We start from the raw sequence: 23,157 nt of genomic DNA, 5'->3' as shown, positions 1-23,157 counted from the left end.
TTGCAATCAATATCAAGAACAAAAAAATCTATGGGCACACAATTTCTATTTGCAAGAATAAGAACATCATTAATTCTTCACATAGGCTTTTTAACAGTAGAATCCACCAAGTGCAAATTCAAGGAACATTCTTCAAGATTGGTAAGACCAAGCACATCACATAAAGATTTTGGAATTGTAGAAACACTAGAACCCAAGTCACACAAAGCAAAACACTCATAATTTTTAATCTTGACTTTGATAGTAGGTTCCCATTCATCATGCAATTTTCTAGGAATTGAAACTTCTAATTCCAATTTTTCTTCAAGAGCTTTCATCATAGCATCCACAATATGTCTAGTAAAAGCTTTGTTTTGTTCATAAGCGTGGGGTGAATTCATCATGGATTGCAACAAACAAATACAATCAATCAAAGAGCAACTATCATAATTAAAGTCTTTGTAATCCAAAAGAGTGGGTACATTACTAGCTAAAGTTTTGACCTCTTCAAACCCACTTTCATCTTTTTTCTCAACAAGATTTTCACCCTCCGAAATATTGGGACGCCTTCTACCTAAAGTTGACTCTTCTCCAGTCCCTTTTTCATTAACTTTACTAAAAAGGAATTAATAGAAGAAACACCAATCATTTTAAGATCTTCATCACTTTTGTGAAAGAAATTACTATTAAATGCTTTTTCTAAGAATTCTCTTTTAGCTCTAAGCATAGCAGCTCTTTTCTTACTTTCATCCATAGAAACATAAAGAGATTTAATTGATTCATCTACTTTAGCCACAAAAAAGAGATTTTCCACATCATGAGCAATTCTATCAACACTTCTAGACAAATCATCAATCTTATTCAACTTTTCTTCTATGGAAGTGTTGAAAACTTTTTGCGTGTTGATAAATTATTTAATATTATTCTCAAGATCAGAGGTGTTTCTATTATTATTATAAGATTGATTTCCTTAGGAATTACCATAATTATTAGAGGAATTACTCAGAAAAGACCTAGGATTAAAATTACCTCTATAAGCATTGTTGTTGAAATTATTTCAAGAGATAAAATTCACATCTATGGCATCACTATTTTGCTCAATCAAAGTAGACAAAGCCATATCATTAAAATAAATAGGAGCACTTTTACTAGCAACCAATTTCACAAGAGCATCAACTTTTTCACTCAAAGAAGAAATTTCCTCAACCGAATTAACCTTTTTACTAGTAGGAGCCCTTTCGGTATGTCACTCCGAATAATTTTCCATGATATTATCAAGAAGTTTGGTGGCTTCACCCAAAGTTATTTCCATAAAAGTATCACCCACGGAGAAATCTAAAAGATTATGAGAAACAAAATTCAACCCTGCATAAAAAATTTGTATGATCATCCAAAGATTTAACCCATGAGTTGGGCAATTCCTTAGCATCATTTTCATCCTTTCCCAAGATTGTGCAACATGCTCATGTTCAAGTTGCTTGAAATTCATGATCTGGATTCTAAGGGAAATAATTTTTGCGGGAGGAAAATACTTAGTGATAAAAGCATCTTTGCATTTATTCCAAGAATCGATACTATTGCGAGGCAAAGAAGAGAACCAAAATTTTGCATAATCACGCAAAGAAAACGGAAATAATTTCATTTTAACCACATCATTGTCCACATCTTTTTTCTTTTGCATATCGAATAATTCCACGAAGGTATTAAGATGGGACACGGCATCCTCATTAGGAGTACCGGAAAATTGGTCTTTCATAACAAAATTCAGCAAAGTATTATTAATATCACAAGTCTCCCTACTAGTGGCGGGAGGAGCAAGCGGAGTGCCGATAAAATCATTGTTGTTGGTATTTGAGAAATCACATAACTTGGTATTCTCTTGAGTCATGATGACTACACAACAAGATTGCACTCAAAAACAGATCCGGCAAGAGAACGGCGAATGGAAAAGAGAGGCAAATAAAATGGCAAATTTTTGTGAAGCGGGGGAGAGGAAAACGAGAGGCAAATGGCCAATAATGTCAATTGCGAGGAGATGAGATTTGTGATTAGGAACCTGGTTATGATGAAGATCCTCCCCGGCAATGGCGCCACAAATTCCTTTTGATGTCGCTTGAAGCTACGTCGGTTTTTCCCCAAAGAGGAAGGGATGATGAAGCACAGCGGCGGTAGGTATTTCCCTCGGATCTGAAACCAAGGTTATCGAACCAATAGGAGAACCAAGCAACACAACGTAAACAGCTCCTGCACACAAATAACAACCACTCGCAACCCGGCGTGATAAAGGGGTTGTCAATCCCTTTCGTGTAACGGTGCTAGAAATGGCACGTGGACGGGAGAGAGTTGTAAATATTGATAGATAAAACACCAAATAAAATAAATTGCAGTAAGGTATTTTTGGGTTTTTGGTTTAATAGATCTGCAAATAAAAGGCAAATAAAAATAGATCGCGAAGGCAAATATATGAGAAAGAAGACTCGAGGGTCGTAGGTTTCACTAGTGGCTTCTCTCGAGAAAAATAGCAAACGGTGGGTGAACAAATTACTGTTGGGCAATTGATAGAACCTCAAATAATTATGACGATATCCAGGCAATGATCATTACATAGGCATCACATCCAAGATTAGTAGACCGACTCCTGCCTGCATCTACTACTATTACTCCACACAACGACCGCTATCCAGCATGCGTCTAGTGTATTAAGTTCATGGAAAAATGTGGTGATGCAATAAGAATGATGACATGATGTAGACGAGATCCGTTTATCTATGGCGGTAGATATAGATCCCATCTTTTTATCCTTAGTAGCAACGATACATACGTGTCGGTTCCCTTTCTGTCACTAGGATCAGGCAGCGTAAGATTGAACCCACTACCGGGCACCTCTTCCCATTGCAAGATAAATAGATCGAGTTGGCCAAACAAAACCCAAATATTGGAGAAGAAATACGAGGCTATAAGAGATCAAAGAAACTCAAATACTTTCATGGATATAAAAAGATAGATCTGATCATAAACTCAAAGTTCATCGATCCCAACAAACACACCGCAAAAGAGTTACATCATATGGATCCCCAAGAGACCATTGTATTGAGAATCAAGAGAGAGATGAATCCGTCTAGCTACTAACTACTAACCCGAAGGTCTACAAAGAACTAGTCACACATCATCGGAGAGGCACCAATGGAAGTGGTGAACCCCTCCGTGATGGTGTCTAGATTGGATCTGGTGGTTCTGGACTCTGCGGCGGCTGGATGAATATTTCTTTGACTCCCCTATGGTTTTGGGAATATTGGGGTATTTATAGAACAAAGAGGCGGCCCGGGGGGAACCCGAGGTGGGAACAACCCACCAGGGTGCGCCTGGGCCTCCTGGCGCGCCCTGGTGGGTTGTCCCCACCTTGGGACTCCCCCCAAGGTGCAACCATGGCCCAGTATCTTCCATTTGGTCCGTAAAAACTCTCCGTAAAGTTTCGTGGCATTTGGACTCTGTTTGATATTAATTTTCTGCGATGTAAAAAACATGGAAAAACAACAGCTGGCACTTGGCACTATGTCAATAGGTTAGTACCAAAAATGATATAAAATGACTATAAAATGATTATAAAACATCCAAGATTGATAATAAAACAGCATGGAACAATAACAAATTATAGATACGTTGGAGACGTATCACATGTCAGTATGCTCTTGAGTCATAACTAAATGTTGTCCCTGAAGGTGTTTCGCTAGCTCTGCAATTGAGTGTTTTGCCCATAGTTTTTGAATCTGACGGCCTCTAGGCCATTAACTTGGCGAGAAAAGGAAATTGATAGATCAAGAAACTCTTTCTTGATTCGGGAGATCAAAAGGAAACTAAATGACCGAGATACTTGTATTACTCATATTCGTCACAACAAGAATAATGTAAACCACTTCATGGCTAGCCATGGTTGGGCACAAAGCCATACAGTTGTTTGGTAAGGATCAGAACATCTTGAGGTCATTAAACTTTGTGACACTTGGTGTAACCATATTGATTGAGTAATACAACTATTCCCGCCACACCAAAAAAGGATTTTGCACAAGAACATCAAAACTTTTTCATGCGAGGTTGGACAGAATGAAAAAAGGAATCTAGTACAAGTGAATCCTTAAGAAACAAATTAAGTGGACAAACAAGCCATGTAAATATATATATATTATAATCGTGCAAAAATCCTTTGGAAATCCACATACCTATAGGCAGAGAGCAGGCACCGAGTTGCTCCATGCCCGACATGCACGACCAGACAAGTTATGGCTGTTGGGAAACGTTGCATGGAAAACAAAAAATTCTACGCACATGCAAGATCTATCCATTAAGATGCATAGAAACGAGAGGGGAGAGTGTGTCTACGTACCCTCGCAGACCGTAAGCGGAAGCGTTTGTTAACGCGGTTGATGTAGTCGAACTTCTTCATGCTCCAACCGACCGAGTACCGAACGTACCGCACCTCCGCGTTCAGCACACATTCAGCTTGGTGACATCCTCGCCTTATTGATCCAGCAAGACAACGAAGTAGTGCATGAGTTCCTTCAGCATGACGACGTGATGAAGGTGGTGGTGAAGCTATCTCCGTAGGGCTTGACCTAAGCACTACAAAAATATGACTGAGGGACAAAACAGTGGAGGGGGGCGCCGCACAAGGCTAAGAGATTGTCGTGGTTGTGTGTGGCACCTCCCTCCCATATATATAGGTGGGGGAGAGGGGAGAGGCCAAGGGGCACCCCAAGTAGGTCCGAATCCTATTTGGGGTCTTTCCTAGCCGCGCCCCCCTTACCATATTTGCCGGAGGGGAAAGGAAAGGGGAGATGAGGGAAGGAAGGGGGAGACCGACTCCCCTCTTTCCTTCTCTCCCCAAGGGTTGCGGCCTTAGGAGGGCGCGCCAGCCCCTTGTGGGCTAGTGTGTTCCCCCTTTGGCCCATATGGCCCATTAACCTCCCGGGGTGTCCAGAACCCCTTCCCGTGACCCGATTTCTACCCGGTACATCCCGAAACTCTTCTGGTGTCCAAATATCATCGTCCTATATATATATATATATATATATATATATATATATATATATATATATATATATATATCAATCTTTACCTTTGGACCATTCCGGAGCTCCTCGTCATGTTAGTGATCACATCCGGGACTCTGAACAACATTCGATCACCAAATCATATAACTCATGTAACACTTTATCGTCAGCGAACATTAAGCGTGCAGACCCTATGGGTTCGAGAACTATGTAGACATGACCGAGACTCCTCTCCGGTCAATAACCAATAAGGAACCTGGGTGCCCATATTGGCTCCTACATATTCTACGAAGATCTTTATCGGTCGAACCTTATGAAAACATACGTAATTCCCTTTGTCCATCGGTATGTTACTTGCCCGAGATTCGATCGTCGGTATCTTAATATCTAGTTCAATCTCGTTACTGGCAAGTCTCGTTACTCGTTCCATAATACATCATCTTGCAACTGGCTCCTTAGTTACTTTGCATGCAAGTCTTCTTGTGATGTGTATTACCGAGAGGGCCCAGAGATACCTCTCCGATACTCGGAGTGACAAATCCTAATCTCGATCTATGCGAACTCAACAAACACCTTCGGAGATACCTATAGAGCATCTTTATGATCACCCAGCTACGTTGTGACGTTTGATAGCATACAAGGTATTCCTCCAGTATCCGGGAGTTGCATAATCTCATAGTCGAAGGAATATGTATTTGTCATCAAGAAAGCAATGGCAATAAATTGAACGATCAATATGCTAAGCTAACGGATGGGTCTTTTCCATCACATCATTATCCTAATGATGTGATCCCGTTATCAAATAACAACACATGTCTATGGTTAGGAAACCTTAACCATCTTTGATCAACGAGCTAGTCTAGTAGAGGCTTACTAGGGACACGGTATTTGTTTATGTATTCACACATGTATTTAAGTTTCCGACCAATACAATTCTAGCATGAATAATAAACCTTTATTGTGAATAAAGAAATATAAAATAACAACTTTTTTATTACCTCTAGGGCATATTTCCTTTAGTGGCGATGCAGACTCGGATAAAAGGAGCAATGCCATTGATGTTGACGCAATACGACACATGTCTAACGTCGGATGCCGGGGACTGCCGTTGAGCTGTTGGACGAATTACAAGTAGCGAGGCTTGTATTGTTTTGGCCGGGACGACATGTGCATGGACGACGATTATGGAGGAGTCCCGCTTCCCAGGCCCTGCCTACCCCCTACACCCGCCCCTCTGCCTGTCCATCGCCCTTCTTTTTGAGCGGCGCCGCCTCCCTTGCCTTTTGTTTGAGGCTCCGGGCTTACCGTGTCGCAGTTGATCTTTTGGTCAGCCGCCTTCACCGGATCCTCCACCACCAGACAAATGTTCGTACGGGTTCATGCGATGCAACAAAAAAGGGCGGAAATTGAGGGGGGAGCGATAGGATGGTAGAGGAGATGGTTGACAAAAGGGATGTTTTACTGCGGGATCAGTGCGGCCAACTCCAAATACGCGGGATCCACCTCAGCTTTGGGTGGGCCAGGAGTGTCGGAGTCCTACGTGGCTGGTGTCTGGACTCCCGCAAAGTCCCCTTGGTTTGAGGGGAAACGGACACCCGGACTGGTCCATTGACAAATGTGGGACATCGTTGTGTGGCTTGCAACGTCCGAACAGCTCGATCCAGACGCTTGCAGGAGGTTTGGGAGTCAGTGTTAAATATGCCCTAATAGAGGCTACATGTTGGTGATCTAACGCCTTATGTGGTGCCACGTGGACCTGGCATGCGGGCTTGATCCTTCGAAATGTTGATGTGACTTTATCTGTCAAAAAATATAATTTTGGTGTTTGCGTACGATAAAATGTTTGATAAAAATTTGGATACATCAAAATGTGGCGGTAACTTTAAATTCACCGTGAACCCTAATTTTGAAGCCCTTCCTTTACACTGAGGTGATCACTTTTGGATTTGGTTTATGAGTTTGATCGGGTCAATGATTCCACAAGCTCTGTCATTTAATTGAGGTGTTTAGTTTTGGATTTGTTTCACAATCTTGACTCGGTCAATGATTTCTCAGATTAATCAACATCAACCGAGCTATGAAAACACATCAGTCCCCCGCACCCTATCACCATCTAGAAAAAGAAGCGTCGTCATGTGACATTATAGCACCCCTATAGTATGTGTGGTCACAAAAATATTCGTCACGTAAATATGAGTTGATTAGATAACGCGGAATCACACTATCAAGAAAGCCCACAAAACACCACATTATGAAAAAGAAAACACTGTCCATCATCATCCCCACGCGTCAAACCAAATAACATCTTTTATGAAATCCCAATAACACCAACTAAAGGAAGTAATATATGTTTGAGTACAAAGTGGAAGTCATTTTAATTAGCTAAGGGCATCTCCAACACCGATCCTCAAACCGCCCGCAAGGCCGCAACCGTCCGAACCGCGTGATCCGCACGTGTTGTGCCGTCCATCCGGGTGGTCCGGACATGCTTTCTGCCCAAAGTGGAGACAAAGTGGGGGGGTGCGGGAGTCCGGACAGTAGCCACATAGGACTCCGACACCTAATGCCAACTAAATCCCCCTCCCCCTTTCCGCCTTACTTTGCATCCGCACCCTCCACCTTCGCCCCCACCGTTGTACCTCTCCGGCGCCACAGAGGCATTGCCGGAAGTCCACAACTAGCACTGATGCACCGGCTAGCCTTTACGGTGGCGTTGTCCACCCTGAAGCCGTATGTACCCACCTACAGTTCGTCCCCGTGTCGACGACCTCCATGGCGGACACCATGCCCGGAAGGTGTTCGGTCAAATTCCATTTAGCTTAATTTTGGATACCACGTCGTTCTTTCAGAGTATGAAGGATGGTGGGGTACTCGACCATGGAGGATGAGCTGTTGTGCGATGCGTGGTTGGCCGTGTATGCGGATTTCATAGGCAGGAACAAAGGGGGACCTTCTGGCGGCAAGCTCATTGCGCTCTACGACATGCACATCATGCAAGAACGCAATGCTAGGTCGTTATCATATCGTCGGTACACTATCTAGACCAGTGTCACCAAATTTTGCCACGTGGTTGGTCAGCTGAAGGCAAGGTGGTCATTGCCTGCGGTAGACGAGGAGATCGTTTTTCTTCCTCAACTTGTTTAAATTATTCTTTCACTCAAGGTTGGTCTACACATTATGTAGTCCGCACGTGGTGCCATGATGTACCACAGAATAGAGGGACGACCATTTATATACATACATTGTTGGATGAAGCTGAAGGGGCAGTTTGTGTGTAATGAAATAATTTGTTGATGTATAATTTATTGAAAATCCGATTAATTTCGTCGAATTTGAGACATTTTTGTACTAGATTTATTTGCATGCTATATATGGATGATTTGTATTATTTTCTATTTGAACTTGAATATTGGCCGGTCTGCGTGAATTTTGCCCGGTTGGTTCAAATGTGATTTGAAATGTATGCGAGCAATATTGATTGACGGTTTTCGACATCAGTGTTCGTGGACTGGTTTCCGTGTTCACGGATAACAGATGGCGGAGCAAATTTGAGGTTGAGCGTCGGAGATGTCCTTATGTCGCCAATACCGTTTCAATACATGGCGCTTTCCGCAGGCTTCACCCGGCAGCGTCAAGTTACGATGCCGCCCTGGCCTCGATCCCATGGTAACCTCCTCTTTTTCCTCGTTCTCAAGAAACTATCATTCAGCCACTGCTAAATTCACCGCTTTATCCTTTAGCTTTTGTGCTCAGGCCTAACGTTACGTAGCAAACGCCTCCTTTTGCAAAGCCTCCCGAGAAACTATGCGTAGGTCGATCGGGCTTAATCGAGTACTGCCGTATTGGCAAAGGCACCATTTTTATGCCCCGTTTGAGCTGTGAGTGACAAGGAAGCAGTTAAAAAGGAGACACCATGGGCCGCGTAATCATGTGGGACGGCTGCCGGATAATGGAATCGAATTCATGTGTGTTTGTGAAGTTTAAGCTTTAGTTCTTCAGATCGTGGCCTCTAGGTGCTTGCTGTGGATTTTGCCAATGGCAAGAGAATCCAGAAGGATTATTGGAATCGTACTACGCTGTGCTTCGTGTTAGTACACTTATTAATGAAACCGAATTCATATTGCAATACTTTTCTGACTGAAAACAAGCTAGACAAGCTTAGGCATTTATTTGAAATTCAAAAGTCCTTGACTCTGATAAAAAGCAAGACCCTTCAAACGTACAGTACTGAACTTGTCTGTTCTGCCTTCGAGAGCCTGGATTCTCCAAGTGCATGCGAGAAGGCGGCCATAGGTGTCACATAGCATGTACCTGAGGCTGCCGCAGCATGCGTTTATAGCTGCGAATCAATTTATGTTTGGATGGTTAGAAGGCAGTGATAATTCTCAACCCATCGAAATTCAAGTCCTAAACTTGACATTGTTGCTCTCATTTTTTTGGATTTATTTTATATCTTCTGATGATGTGTGTTCTGTGAGAGAAGATGTTCCTGTTGACTATGAAGACGTCTATGGCGATTCGTCAATTTTAAAATGATGCGCCGTCACAATCTATCGGAGATGCTCATACATGTAGGGTGTGTGTGCTTATGTATAAGCGTCCGTGTCTATACTGTGTTCAGAAAAAAAAAACATGCGTCCACAACCGATTTTTTTCGCGAATAAGCAAGGTACGTACCATTTCATTGATAGATAGGGAGCAAGAGTCGGATAAGGGTACAAGGGTAACAACATCTCAGCGTACACTTAGTAGGCGCGGAGAGGAGCTACGAGAGCAGAAAAAAGGGTGCTCAGCCCATAGCTAAGTTGATGACTAGCCGAACTGTGTCGAAATTGCTGATGCAATGACTCCTTCTCGGTTTTTTTGTGTGGGGAGCATGCTTATACTTCCTCTGCATGTAATATAAGATGGATGTAATAACATCTTATAGTATGGAACAGAGTGGGTATTTCATAACTCAAATTAGGCCCTGTTTGGAATCTCTCCACTCCGCTCAACTCCACAGAGCTGCGGAGCTCGGTTTGAGCTGCTCCGTAAAAAGCTGCAGCAGCCTGCTCCGCTCCGGGAGCTGAGTCGCGGGAGCGGAGAGAGACTGAACAGGCCCTTAATTTACATGTGTTAGTGGGATTTTTTTTATCTGGAAGTTGTGTTGCCTCTACATTAGACCTTCTTTTGTGGGTAGTAATATAGTATCACATTTTTTTGCGATTCAATTTCAGTTACAGAAATATCTTATATTAAGTTGTGAAGGTTGTATTATGCATATGATAATAGTTTGCCCGTAATGTGAGTATCATATGTCGCATGATGCATGCCAAGTACTTTCGTTGAGGTGACACAATTAAATGGGGAAATAGAGGATATGTATCATATTAAATGTTTTCAGCAAAAAATATTAAATGTTGTAATACTCCATCCAATCCATATTATTTGTCGGTCAAACGGATATATCTAGCACTGAAATACGTCTAGATACATCCGTCTGAGTGACATGTAATATGGATCGGAGGGGGTACACTATGTTATAATAATAAATGATGTCATCTAAGATACTAACTTGTGATACTATGCACTGTGGAAATATTATCATACAACCTTAGTGTATGATACTCTCCATTGCGGGCAGCCTTAGTGTATGATACTATCTTTATAGTGCCTTAATATTTTGGATGGTCTCATTTGTTGTTTTACATGATTCATATTAGTACATCATTCAGTATGATCCAGTATCATGTTATGATATTAGTATCCTCTCTTTTCTCATTAAGTATTGTGACAACTCAGATATATGACTAACTGGCATTGGATGTGGTTGCATGATACTTGTCATGATACCGCCACTACGGGAGGTCTTAACCAAGCTAAGAGGAATAGTTCATGACTTGGTCTTGGGATAAGAAACAAAGATGCAATATTGTACCCATCAGGTCAACTGTAAAAAACAAATAATTACCCCGTCTTGACATCAAAATATTTGAAGGTTAAAGAAACGTTGTCCTACAAAGTAGATGGTTTTTCATGATTCTTACTATGGATATTGTATATCAAGCCCTTTGTGGACAAGTACCTAGACTCGAAAATCCTCTCTCGGATCCATTGGAACCGGGAGATTCTACTCTAAGTTGCTCCAACGATGGTGAAGAAAACTTTCTTTTGCTTCGGATCCTTCTCTGCAATTCATGTACCAGAATCTTAAATATAATATCCTTAACTTTGTTTACTTGGAGTGTCTCTATTCTCTTTTAAGTTCCCATGGGTTTCTGTTGTGTTTTACCTGTAGCTTGTCCCAACCTACTTAGGTCAAAGGACATTGTTTGGATACTTCGATATTAAGGACAATCTAAGATTCACTTATGTAAGCATATGTGGCTGGATAATGCCACTCTTTGAGAACAATATCATGTCTTGTACCACATGTTCATAACAAAGTGTTACAATTACCCAAGTGTGTACTTGTCCCTGCCTAACGAGTCATTCTAGCGGAATTTGATTTGACCTTGTACTGCAACATGGTATGCCCTACTAGAGTGGTTGGCACTAGTCCAATTATCGCTAGGGCGCAACGAATTCCACTGGATGCTACATTGAAATGAAAGCTTTTTTGTTGACTCTACATAAGTTTCCCTTGTCCACTCCGACGTTCCCATCAACAATAATACAAGTCGAGAAATTTAAGGTACGTACTACTGTAAATGAAAAAAGAACCCATGGTGCTTCGATTAGCTTCAAGTGCAACAGGTAATCGCAATTTTCAATATAGATGTGGAAATATTGAATGACACGCAACAAAGGAGTAATTAAGTACGCATTCTCTCATCATCATTTTGCCATTGATAAAACCTTCTCTGCACGTTTAGTGTTTAATTATCTGAAGATTTTAGAAATATGAATACATTTAAATAAAAATATATAGGTAATACGTATTGCTAATAAAACTGTGCAAGTATTGTCATGGTATTTTTCTGATACCATCGGAGGATATCACATGCATCAGAGAACCAGATGGTGCACCCGATGACGATTTACCCAAATTCAGGCCCTCGTATCAAGGTAAACCCTAATTTCTTCTTGTCTATATTGATGATCTATCCTCATATGAGAATTAGGATTTGTGTCTTTAAGAGATGATCGTAAGATCATATTGGAATTTTTGCCTCACGTGTTTCTTGGTGCCTATTGGGGGGGTGTCTGATCGTTCCTTATATAGGTGACTGAGTGATGAGTCCAACATCTTACCCACTTTACCTTATGTTTTGTATCATAATTATAGCATTGTCCGGATTTTATCATGTTCGTGCAATGTCTTTTTTGTCTGCTTCCACTACGATCTCAACCATGGGAAGTTTTCAGGCATTAGGGGGAAATCCCAAGAATACTGGGTGAACATTGTGTTAATTTGTGTGATAGAAACCTACCATAAGAAGCGGTGAATAAACGAGAAGGAACCAGCTGCACAGGGGAGTCCAGTGAGCAAGACGACGTCTGGTACGAGCATGAGTGCTCGTACCAGCTACCACCAACTCCCCCTGGTCGAATATATTACCCTCGTGCCATCGGATCGGGGGTATTACATAAAAAGAGATCATGAATTCCACCAGAGCAAAGAAACCTAACCCGCGGAAGGGATCCGAAGGGGGGCGGCAAGAAGGGCTCTACCACGCCATCACCTTATTCAAGGAGACTCTAACAACAACCATTTTCATCCTTGTCCCGACTTCCATCTCTTTGTAATATCGAACCCTAGTGGATTCTTGCATGTATTACTTTGATATATCATTCATGACTACCATAATAATCCATAAGATGTTTGTTGTTTCCATGTGTGAGTAACTCCCTAGTTCTCAAGGATGTGGGGGAACCCTAAATTGAACATGGGTGGAATACGAAATTCTCATTTGCATGTTTGAGTTAATGACCTTCAAAAAATGTTGTGTAAGGGTGCCCACTCAACATTTTTGCTGGTAGGGCCAAGAAGTGTATTACTGTCCTTGTAAAGGTGGGGATGTGGGGGTAAAGAGGTGACAGTAATACCCTCTCTTTCTTATGTTGCAATTGATAGGGAATGACAAAGAGCCGACCATTGATTACGTCCATGGAGTGACCCTTTATTATCATTGTCGTAACTTGAATGTGGGAAGGAACGATAGTGGTGTATGTGATACGATAATAGCACATATTACATTCGATGCACACTAGTAGGGAATACAAACTCCTTGAGAACGTCTTAGCCCAACTGTTGATTCATCTCCATTCTTTCTCTTACTCATTTACTTTATTTGCACACTTTTAGTTTTAGTCACCTTTCATTTGTAATATTACAAGCTTCTGGATCTGCTTTGCTTCAGGCCTCAACTAACTTGTAGGCACATTTTTTAGGCCTATACAAGAGAAAAACTCCATTTCATGATCTACACTTATTTTGAAAAAAGGTACAACTAAACCCTCTACACTTGAAGTCTATCATGCCTTTTTGGCACCGTTGCCGGGGAGGTAAGCGCTTTTGGTCTTTGTTTTAAGTTTTGATTTATTCATTGTGTAGTAAATTATTTTGTAGGTCTTAAGCAACCATGATTAAGTATGCACATGTGTATCAACTCACCGCGACTAAAGTCTCTGGAGCGCCTATCAAGGATACTTCCATAACTGTAGGGCTGAGACTCAATGGTGAAAATTATGAAATCAACCCAAGTTTTCTCAATTTGCTGCAGATTAAACAATTTATAGGGGACGGTAAGGAGGACCCATCATGCTTCTTATATATTGATTGTGATGGGGTACAAAGTACAAATTGATCTACCTCGAGATTGTATGAGTTTTTCTAAACTCTAAACCATGCGAATGTGAATGTGTGTGTCCCTAAGGACTAAACCCCATGACTTATATAGATGTCGGGGGTACCTAGTGTTGGGTAACGCAGTAATTTCAAAAAAAAATCCTACACACACGCAAGATCATGGTGATGCATAGCAACGAGAGGGGAGAGTATTGTCTACGTACCCTCGTACACCGTAAGCGGAAGCGTTATGACAATGCAGTTGATGTAGTCATACGTCTTCACGATCGACCGATCTAGCATAGAAGGTACGGCACCTCCGCGATCAGCACACGTTCAGCTCGGTGACGTCCCGCGAACTCACGATCCAGTAGAGCTTCGAGGGAGAGTTTCGTCAGCACGACGGCATGATGACGGTGACGATGTTGCTACCGGAACAGGGATTCGCCTAAGCACCGCTATGATATTACCGAGGTGGATTATGGTGGAGGGGGGCACCGCACACGGCTAAAAGATCAATGATCAACTTGTATGTCTACGGGGTGCCGCCCTCCCCCGTATATAAATGAGTGGAGGAGGGGAGGGGCCGACCCTCTCTATGGTGTGCCCTAGGGGAGTCCTACTCCCACCTGGAGTAGGATTCCCCCCTTCCATGTAGTAGGAGTAGGAGAGAAGGAAGGGGAGGAGAGGAGAAAGGAAAGGGGGCCGGGCCCCTCCAAATTCGGATTGGGCTAGGGGGGTGTGCCTCCCTCCTTTTCCTTCCCTCTCCTATTTTCCACTAAGGCCCAATAAGGCCCATATACTCCCCGGGGGGTTCCGGTAACCTCCCGGTACTCCGGAAAATGCCGGAACTCATCCGGAACAATTCCGATGTCCAAACATAGGCTTCCAATATATAGATATTTACGTGTCGACCATTTCGAGACTCCTATTCATGTCCGTGATCAAATCCGGGACTCCGAACTACCTTTGGTACATCAAAACACATAAACTCATAATACCGATCGTCACCGAACGCTAAGCGTGCGGACCGTACGGGTTCGAGAACTATGTAGACATGATCGAGACACGTCTCCGGTCAATAACCAATAGCGGAACCTAGATGCTCATATTGGTTCCTACATATTCTACGAAGATCTTTATCGGTCAAACCGCATAACGATGTAACATCCCAAAATTCTAAATTTTGGAATGTTATATTAAATAAGTAATTATGATTGTTTGTTTGTTTGTTGTGTGATGATTGTGTGAAACTGAGTGGAAATTGAAACTTTTTTAATGTTGAATGAGAGGGAATAAAAGGACTTTCGCAAAACTTTCATCTTGCATTTCGATCTCGAAGAATTCAAATTCATTTCATCACAAGACCCTAGAGTGAAGATAATATGACTTATTCCATTAGTGGAAATGAAAAGGGGTTTGAAAATGATTTGGATTTCATTTGAAATATTTTAAATTTAGAAACTTTAAGCAACTCAATGAGTTCATGAGGGAAGATAAAATGACTTCTTCATATTTGAAGAAAGAGAGTTGGAAGTTTCAAAGAAATAAATTGGAAGTCACTTTGAAGTTATTCGAAACTCATTTTTCCATTTGAAATTGTTTGAAATTCCAAATTCAAAACCAATTGGGAGTTATTTGAGTTTCTTTTCAAAATATTTTTCTCCTAAAAATAAATAAATGGAAATAAGGGTAAAATAATTCCCTTCAATGGAAAATTAGGATAAAATAAATTTGAAATCATTTTGCTATTTAAAAAATGATTTTTGTTGATTTTAAATGCAACAGTAGAACTGTTTGACTTTTACGAATTTTTTTGGAATTTATTTGAACTTGGAAAATAGTTCATCTTATTCTTGGTATTTTTCTGAGCATTTTGATATATAATATGCCTATGTAAATTTTATTTATTTTCGTCTGTTGTAATTTGTTTTCATTTTGTAAAAAAAAAAGAAAAAAACACAGGCGCACCACCTGGACCGAAACCCTGTTCGGCCCAGAAGCAAACGACTCGGCCCGCTCCGCCTTTCGGCCCACGGCCTGCCCCGCGCCCAAGCGCCCTTCACGCCGATCGACCGCCCACGCCTCTCGCTCGATCGCCCCGCCCACACCCGCTGACTGGTGGGCCCCGCCTCCCAGCTCGTGCCCAACCTCCCGCCGCACCGCACGGGACAAGCCGCGAGCGCGCCCGCGCGCAACCGCCGGCGAAGTCCCGCGGATGAGGCTTATCCGCTGGTCCCCGACGCCCTGCCTGCGCCTATAAATGCCCCGCGACCCCCTCTATCGATCCCGCCGGCTCACACTTCCCCATGCCGCTCCTATCTGTCGCCATCATCGAGTGCATCTCGCCGGAGCCGAGCTCCTCGCTGGATGAATTCGTCGCCGGTGAGCCCTTTCAATCCCTATCTCCATGCTCATTCAGACCCCCGTGCTCCTCCCGTCTTTTTGACGTTTTCCTTGTTGCGTAGGTCGCCCGAAGAAGCCGCCCCGATGACGCGTGCCCTCGCCGGAGCACCGGAGCCGCCGCTTCCCTCCGCCCCGTCCGGTGCACGCCGACGCCAGCCGTCACCACCATCCGGTCGCCCACACTGCGCCGCATCTCCTTGTCCCCTCCGCTGTCGCCGGAGCCCGCCGGAGCCGCCACCCTGTTCGACCCGAGCCGCTGCCACCGTCGTTGACATCGCCTCCGGCAGCCATCGACCCACGGTGAGCCACCGCCCACCCTCGCCCGTTTGATCTACCATGGACGGCCTAGATTAGATCAGGTTAGTGTTTTTTTATTTTGTTGAACCGGTACACGGTTAACCCGATTTTTATTTTAAAAACCACCGGCTGGTTTTTGTTAGTTAGTCGCGCGTTAGCGTTTTTATTAAATGCCGGTTGTTCGCCGTATAGCTTCTGCAGCGAACGCTGCCCAGCCACCCACAAGAAGCCACGTGGCCGAGGACCTGCTCGCAATTTTTTTTTCTTTTCTGTTTAGTCCCTAGAAATTGCAGTTTAGCCCCTGGACTTTTGATGGTTGTATCTTTTTAACTGTAATTCCAAATTCAATGAAACCAGCGGCAAATTCTTCGTCATGATTAGATTTATCCAGTAGCATCATGTTTGTAAACTTTTTCCAAATTCAAATTTGAACTTTATTCAGATTTGAATTCAAACTCCAACTGGCCATATCTCCTAAACCGTAGCTCCGATTGATGTGATTCTTTTTGCACCGTGTCACCGTTGCCAAACCCTATCACTTGGACCTATCTCACGATATTTTTCACACATTAGGATCTGTCCATGGTAGTTTTACTATTATGCCATGTATGCACTTTAGTACACATCACATCTTTGCACCCTATGTCACATGTTGTTTTGCACCTAGGATATTTCCATGCTAGTTAAGTGTGTTGAATGTTCATTTGGTTTTCCAAGACTTTTGCTTTGCATGTTCTTCTTGGTTCTCTGAAATGATTTCTTATGTGAGTGCAATGGTTGACTTTATAGATTTTCAATGGAGAGTGACGAATAGTTCTATTAAGTAAATTTCTGAGAGCGATATTATCTTCATCAACTATTACCAGGCAAGTTCACATTTGACCATTCTTCCAATTACCTATGTTTTATATTATGCACTTAGTACTCTTGTGGTAGGATTGCATGGTAGGATTTATTGATGCCAGATGGCTATGCTGTTACCTAGTAGTTCATTGAGGTAGGTTTGAACCATATACCTTTGTCACCACCGCGTAAGTTTAATTTTGCCTTGCCAATGTAGACGTGGATTGGGAAGTGTTCATTGTGAGAGATGAGTGACAAAGTAGTAAGTAGAACCAAGATAACTTAATGAACTACCTGGGCAGTATTTGGTTTGAATGGTGGCGAAGTATAGTGGGAGCATGCATGGGAAATCCATGGTGGTGCACCACTAGTGGTCCATCCGCCCAGGCTCAAAGAGATCAATCGTATTCTCATGTCTAGAAGCTTACGTGTGCAGCCACAAGCCAATATGGGCTCTGGCTTAGTTGAGTAGTTAGTGTGACCCCTTCCGGGATGGGCTAGCAGATGTAGAATAAGTAGGTGTACCGGCATATCCGTGGGTTAAGGGGGAATACTTTCGAAAGACTATGTCTCGGTCATCCTGTTCTCAAACGCCAAGCAGTGCGAGAACTTCAAGGGAGGCGATCGAGTCTTGTGGGGAAAAGTGCGCAAACCTCTACAGAGTGTTAAAACCTAATCGATTAGCCATGTCCCCGGTTACGGACAACTTGAGCATCTAGTAGTGGAAATGCTAAGAGATCTCATCACTCTTAATTAAACAGTGGGGTTTTAAATGAAACTTTGGGAATGGATTGAGTTGGGTTTGCCAACTCATCCTATGCTATACAATAGTGGTAGAATAATATCTTTTATTCTAGGGAAAAACTAGCTTTATGCAAAAACTAAACTTAGAGCTTTCCACCAGCCAAATTGCATGTACGAATAGGTTCATTATTCTTATGTTGTGACTTGCCAGTACATTCAATGTACTGACCTACAGGGCTGCAACGTCTTATGTTGCAGGAATTTTCTGCGACGAGTAAAAGTTATGTTGTAGAGTTACGGTCTACACTCAACTTGCCGTTGGCATTGATGGACTCCACACCCTTGTGTTTGTTTCCGCTGAGACTTATGAGGTATATATCAGTTTTACGTTATTTATACATGTGATTTCACTTTGATATATACATTGATGTATTGTGTGTGCCAGCATACCGATCCAGGGATGGCAGGGATACACAGAGGCTTGACCGTTTGAGGTCGGGTCGCTACAGAGATGGTATCAGAGCACATGTTGACTGTAGGACGTGACCCTAGAAACTGGAAAGCTCTTAGCAAAGGATTTCTCTTAAACTTTATTTTTCAAAAAGGTCCTTTACCTCTCTTCTTTTCTGAGATTTATCAAATCTTTCCTTTTACCTCAAATAGTTAGACTATACCCCGTTCCCTTTGGACCACACGAAGGATGAACTGAAGCCACTCCGAGAACGACAAGATATCAGACTTCACCATACACTAGAAGAACTGAAGCTACAACTGTTGAATCCTCTGAAGAATTGAAGAATTTGAAGACACTGACATATTCCAAGATTTATATGAACTTTAGAGGACCAAACCCCTGTTGTATACTCACGTTAGATGCGATGTTTGTGAGCTATCATTGTTTGATGTTTTCCTGACAGCCACAAATAAAACTTATTTTCAAAATTATATTGTGTGTATTGTGTGTATCTCTTTATCCCTCTTATCTCATCCCAAAACCCTTGGACCCAATAGATGATGAGTGAAGATGGACTTGTATTCTCTGGACCGATCACTCAGTTGGAGGCAGAGCTATGGATTCAAAGCATGGAGAATCACTTCAGGAGCAATTTGGTTGCAAGGAAGTATGAGGTTCAATACGCTCTTCAGTACTTTACAAAAAGTGCTGCAACCTGGTGGAAAATGCATCAGGCCATACAAGGATGTAACGGAGCAAAAACTTGGGAGGAATTCAAAATGACTCTACTGAGGTCTCGTCTTATTCAAAAGCCCTATGGCTATAAAATGAAGAAACCTTGTGCATGCAAGATTTGTGGTGAGATAGGACATACCCATGAAGAACACAAGGATGGATGCCCTCATTGTGAAGGAAATCACCAAGGTGAAGAATGTCCAACTAGGAAGGTTACTTGTTTCTTGTGTGAAGGAACTACGCACTACCCTGCCCAGTGTCATATTTATCCCAAGGTACAAGAAATTACCAAGCAGCAGAAGGAAGCAGTGAAAGAAGCCCTCGGGGAAAGTTTAAAAGAACTTGTGATGAAGGAAGATGTTAACGACCCTGATGGAGAAAGCCTAAACAGATTTTTTACTCCAATGCTTGCTATTCATGTGGAGAATAAGGACATTTTCACAGTATTGCACGAAGGAAAGCCAAGAGTATCTGGGAAACTTCCCGACGGAAGAAGTGGAGTTTGATCGACAAGAGATAGAGGAATTGATCGGAACGAAGAAGTCGAGGAAGAGAAAGAGCATGTATCCCCAGAATAACCCAATTTCTGCAGAAAAGGACCTGAGTCAAATCACTTGTTATAGGTGCAAGGATTTAGGTCATTACGCTAGCAAATGCCCAACAAGGAAGCCAAGAACCCAAGGAGCCAAGATAACCACCAGGAAGCCCCTGGATTTGTCTGAAGTCATTCGTTTATGCTGCAAAGGAGTAGGACATTTTGCCAGAGAATGTTCAGACCCGAGGAGAGCTTGAGCAGAGTAGTTGAGATCTTGATATTGGAATAAAGCATGTAATGAAGTTGGAACACACTTGTATTTTCGTTGCGGATGTTGAGTTGAGTTATGAAATAGAAATTGTAATAGCTCATGAAGCAATAAAAGTTGATGTGGTTGGAATCTCATGTGAAATGTTATGAGTTGTTGTTGATTGGGAGTGCCTCTCTCATTATCTCACCCAGACTTAAACCTTGAACCCATGGACAGGCTGACCCAAACATTTCCCAAAAAATAACCACATTTCACCCGAGGAAATACATACATTATACTGAGTACCCCTTCTATCTTATGCCTGCAGATGACAACCCTTTACAAGTCTTTTCTCAAGGGCCCCAAAACAATCATGACCCTGACCAGTGATCAGGATTACCCAAAAATCCTGAAGGACATGATGAAGCATATTCATCTTGAAGGAGATGCAGTCTACAAGGGTTATCCTTTCATGGAGAATGGAGTTGAACTTTGGTACGTGGAGGTACACCTCCACCGTGTGAAGGGAGTTTTCGCAAAGACTATGGGACAATAATTTTTCATTTCTCGAGTACCACGAGCAACATTCTATGACTCTGTTCGTGAAGCTGCTATGGAAGCCATACGTCATATTGGAGAAATACTAGAAGCAAGACTCCGTCACACTCAGGAATACCTGAGAGAGGTCCATGCAGAGATGATGGAGATGAAGCTCATGGCCACCACAATGAAGCAAAACATCGATGATTTGAAGGATCACATCGCACAATTTTAGTGGGACTGAAGTATCTTCAGGAAGGGCAAATGAATAAAGATGGAACTAATGCTTGACCATACCAAACTATGTGTGTGGCAGCTTTTGTAATAGAGTACTTTTGAAATTTGGGTTTTGAGTAGTGGTTAAGGATGTAATAAAAGATTTGATATGAAGAGAATTATGGATGAACCAGTGCATTTTTTTGGCGATACTTGTCTGTGTGAACACTAGACCATTGGAAAGGAAAATGTATTCCCTAGAGTGGAGTTTGGACAAATGAGTTGGAGTTTGGTTTTAGTTATGTTGGTTACCCCAAGAATATGAAGGAATGAAGTACTATTGGATTTAAAGGAGATATAATGTTGGAATATGGGACAATAGTAACTCCAAGGATGATTTAAAGATATACAAGTGTTGAAGTGGGCCATAACCCACAGGACCCGGGATTTGATAAGGAAACAAGCACAATCTTGTTGAAGAAAATAATTCTGAAAGAAGCTATGATTTCATCATCATACGTTTCATAGGAGGTTATGTAAAACCTGAGAGTTGTGAAGAAGCGATAGAGATTTTGTTTGGCTTGCAGAACAAATGGATTTATCCGAACCCAGATCATGGAGAAGAGAAGTTCTGCAATGCTTGTGAGGATGCCCAAGTGTTAGAATACGTGATTCACTATCTGCGTATGTGGTAATGATTCAAGTACGGGATGGATTGGCCCCCATACCGAAGACTTCTATCATGAGCTATCATATGTTGATAGAAAATCAGAGAGACTTGAAATCCTTTGAAGAGTGTCGGCGCAATAAGCCATACAACCATAGAATGGTAGGACGATGGAACCCTTTACAAGCAATCATTGCCAATCGTAGGTTCTACGGTGAGATTCATTCCAGACCCATTTCCTGCAGAAGGAACCAGTAATTGTTGACCACCATGAGATTTACGATAGTTGTTTATCATTGGCGACAGACATGTCAGCTAAGAAGACCCAGTCTCGGAAGGATCATATTTTGATGCAAGGACTCCTGATTTTGAGGAAAAGGCCATGCCCTTACCAGAAGAGCAAAAGTGAAGGAGTTATCTCGGGGAATATGAGAAGACTGACACCGTCAACCCAATGGATGGTTACATGAGTTTTGTCGGAAGCGTAACCATGCTTCTAAGGGTGGTAGCACCCCATACCTTGTGTGGATGAATGGATTTTCAAGAAGACCCTCCAAACCTAACCTTCTTTTCTAGCCTCTCCGAATCTCGACGACAAGATTCATTTTAAGGGTGGTAGTTTGTAACATCCCAAAATTCTAAATTTTGGAATGTTATATTAAATAAGTAATTATGATTGTTTGTTTGTTTGTTGTGTGATGATTGTGTGAAACTGAGTGGAAATTGAAACTTTTTGAAAGTTGAATGAGAGGGAATAAAAGGACTTTCCCAAAACTTTCATCTTGCATTTTGATCTTGAATAATTCAAATTCATTTCATCACAAGACCCTAGAGTGAAGATAATATGACTTATTCCATTAGTGGAAATGAAAAGGGGTTTGAAAATGATTTGAATTTCATTTGAAATATTTTAAATTTAGAAACTTTAAGCAACTCAATGAGTTCATGAGGGAAGATAAAATGACTTCTTCATATTTGAAGAAAGAGAGTTGGAAGTTTCAAAGAAATAAATTGGAAGTCACTTTGAAGTTATTTGAAACTCATTTTTCCACTTTAAGTTGTTTGAAATTCCAAATTCAAAACCAATTGGGAGTTATTTGAGTTTCTTTTCAAAATATTTTTCTCCTAAAAATAAATAAATGGAAATAAGGGTAAAATGATTCCGTTCAATGGAAAATTAGGATAAAATAAATTTGAAATCATTTTGCTATTTAAAAAATGATTTTTGTTGATTTTAAATGCAACAGTAGAACTGTTTGACTTTTATGATTTTTTTTGGAATTTATTTGAACTTGGAAAATAGTTCATCTTATTCTTGGTATTTTTTGAGCATTTTGATATATAATATGCCTATGTAAATTTTATTTATTTTCGTCTGTTGTAATTTGTTTTCATTCTGTAAAAAAAAGAAAAAAACACACGCGCACCACCTGGACCAAAACCCTGTTCGGCCCAGAGGCAAACGAGCCGGCCCGCTCCGCCTTTCGGCCCACGGCCTGCCCCGCGCCCAAGCGCCCTTCGCGTCGATCGACCGCCCACGCCTCTCGCTCGATCGCCCCGCCCACACCCGCTGACTGGTGGGCCCCGCCTCCCAGCTTGTCCCCACCCTCCCGCCGCGCCGCACGGGACAAGCCGCGAGCGCGCCCGCCAGCAACCGCCGGCGAAGCCCC

The sequence above is a fragment of the Triticum dicoccoides genome, chromosome 6A, assembly GCF_002162155.2.
Source record: "Triticum dicoccoides isolate Atlit2015 ecotype Zavitan chromosome 6A, WEW_v2.0, whole genome shotgun sequence".
Lineage (NCBI taxonomy): Eukaryota > Viridiplantae > Streptophyta > Magnoliopsida > Poales > Poaceae > Triticum > Triticum dicoccoides.
Note: the sequence above shows the minus strand (reverse complement) of the source record.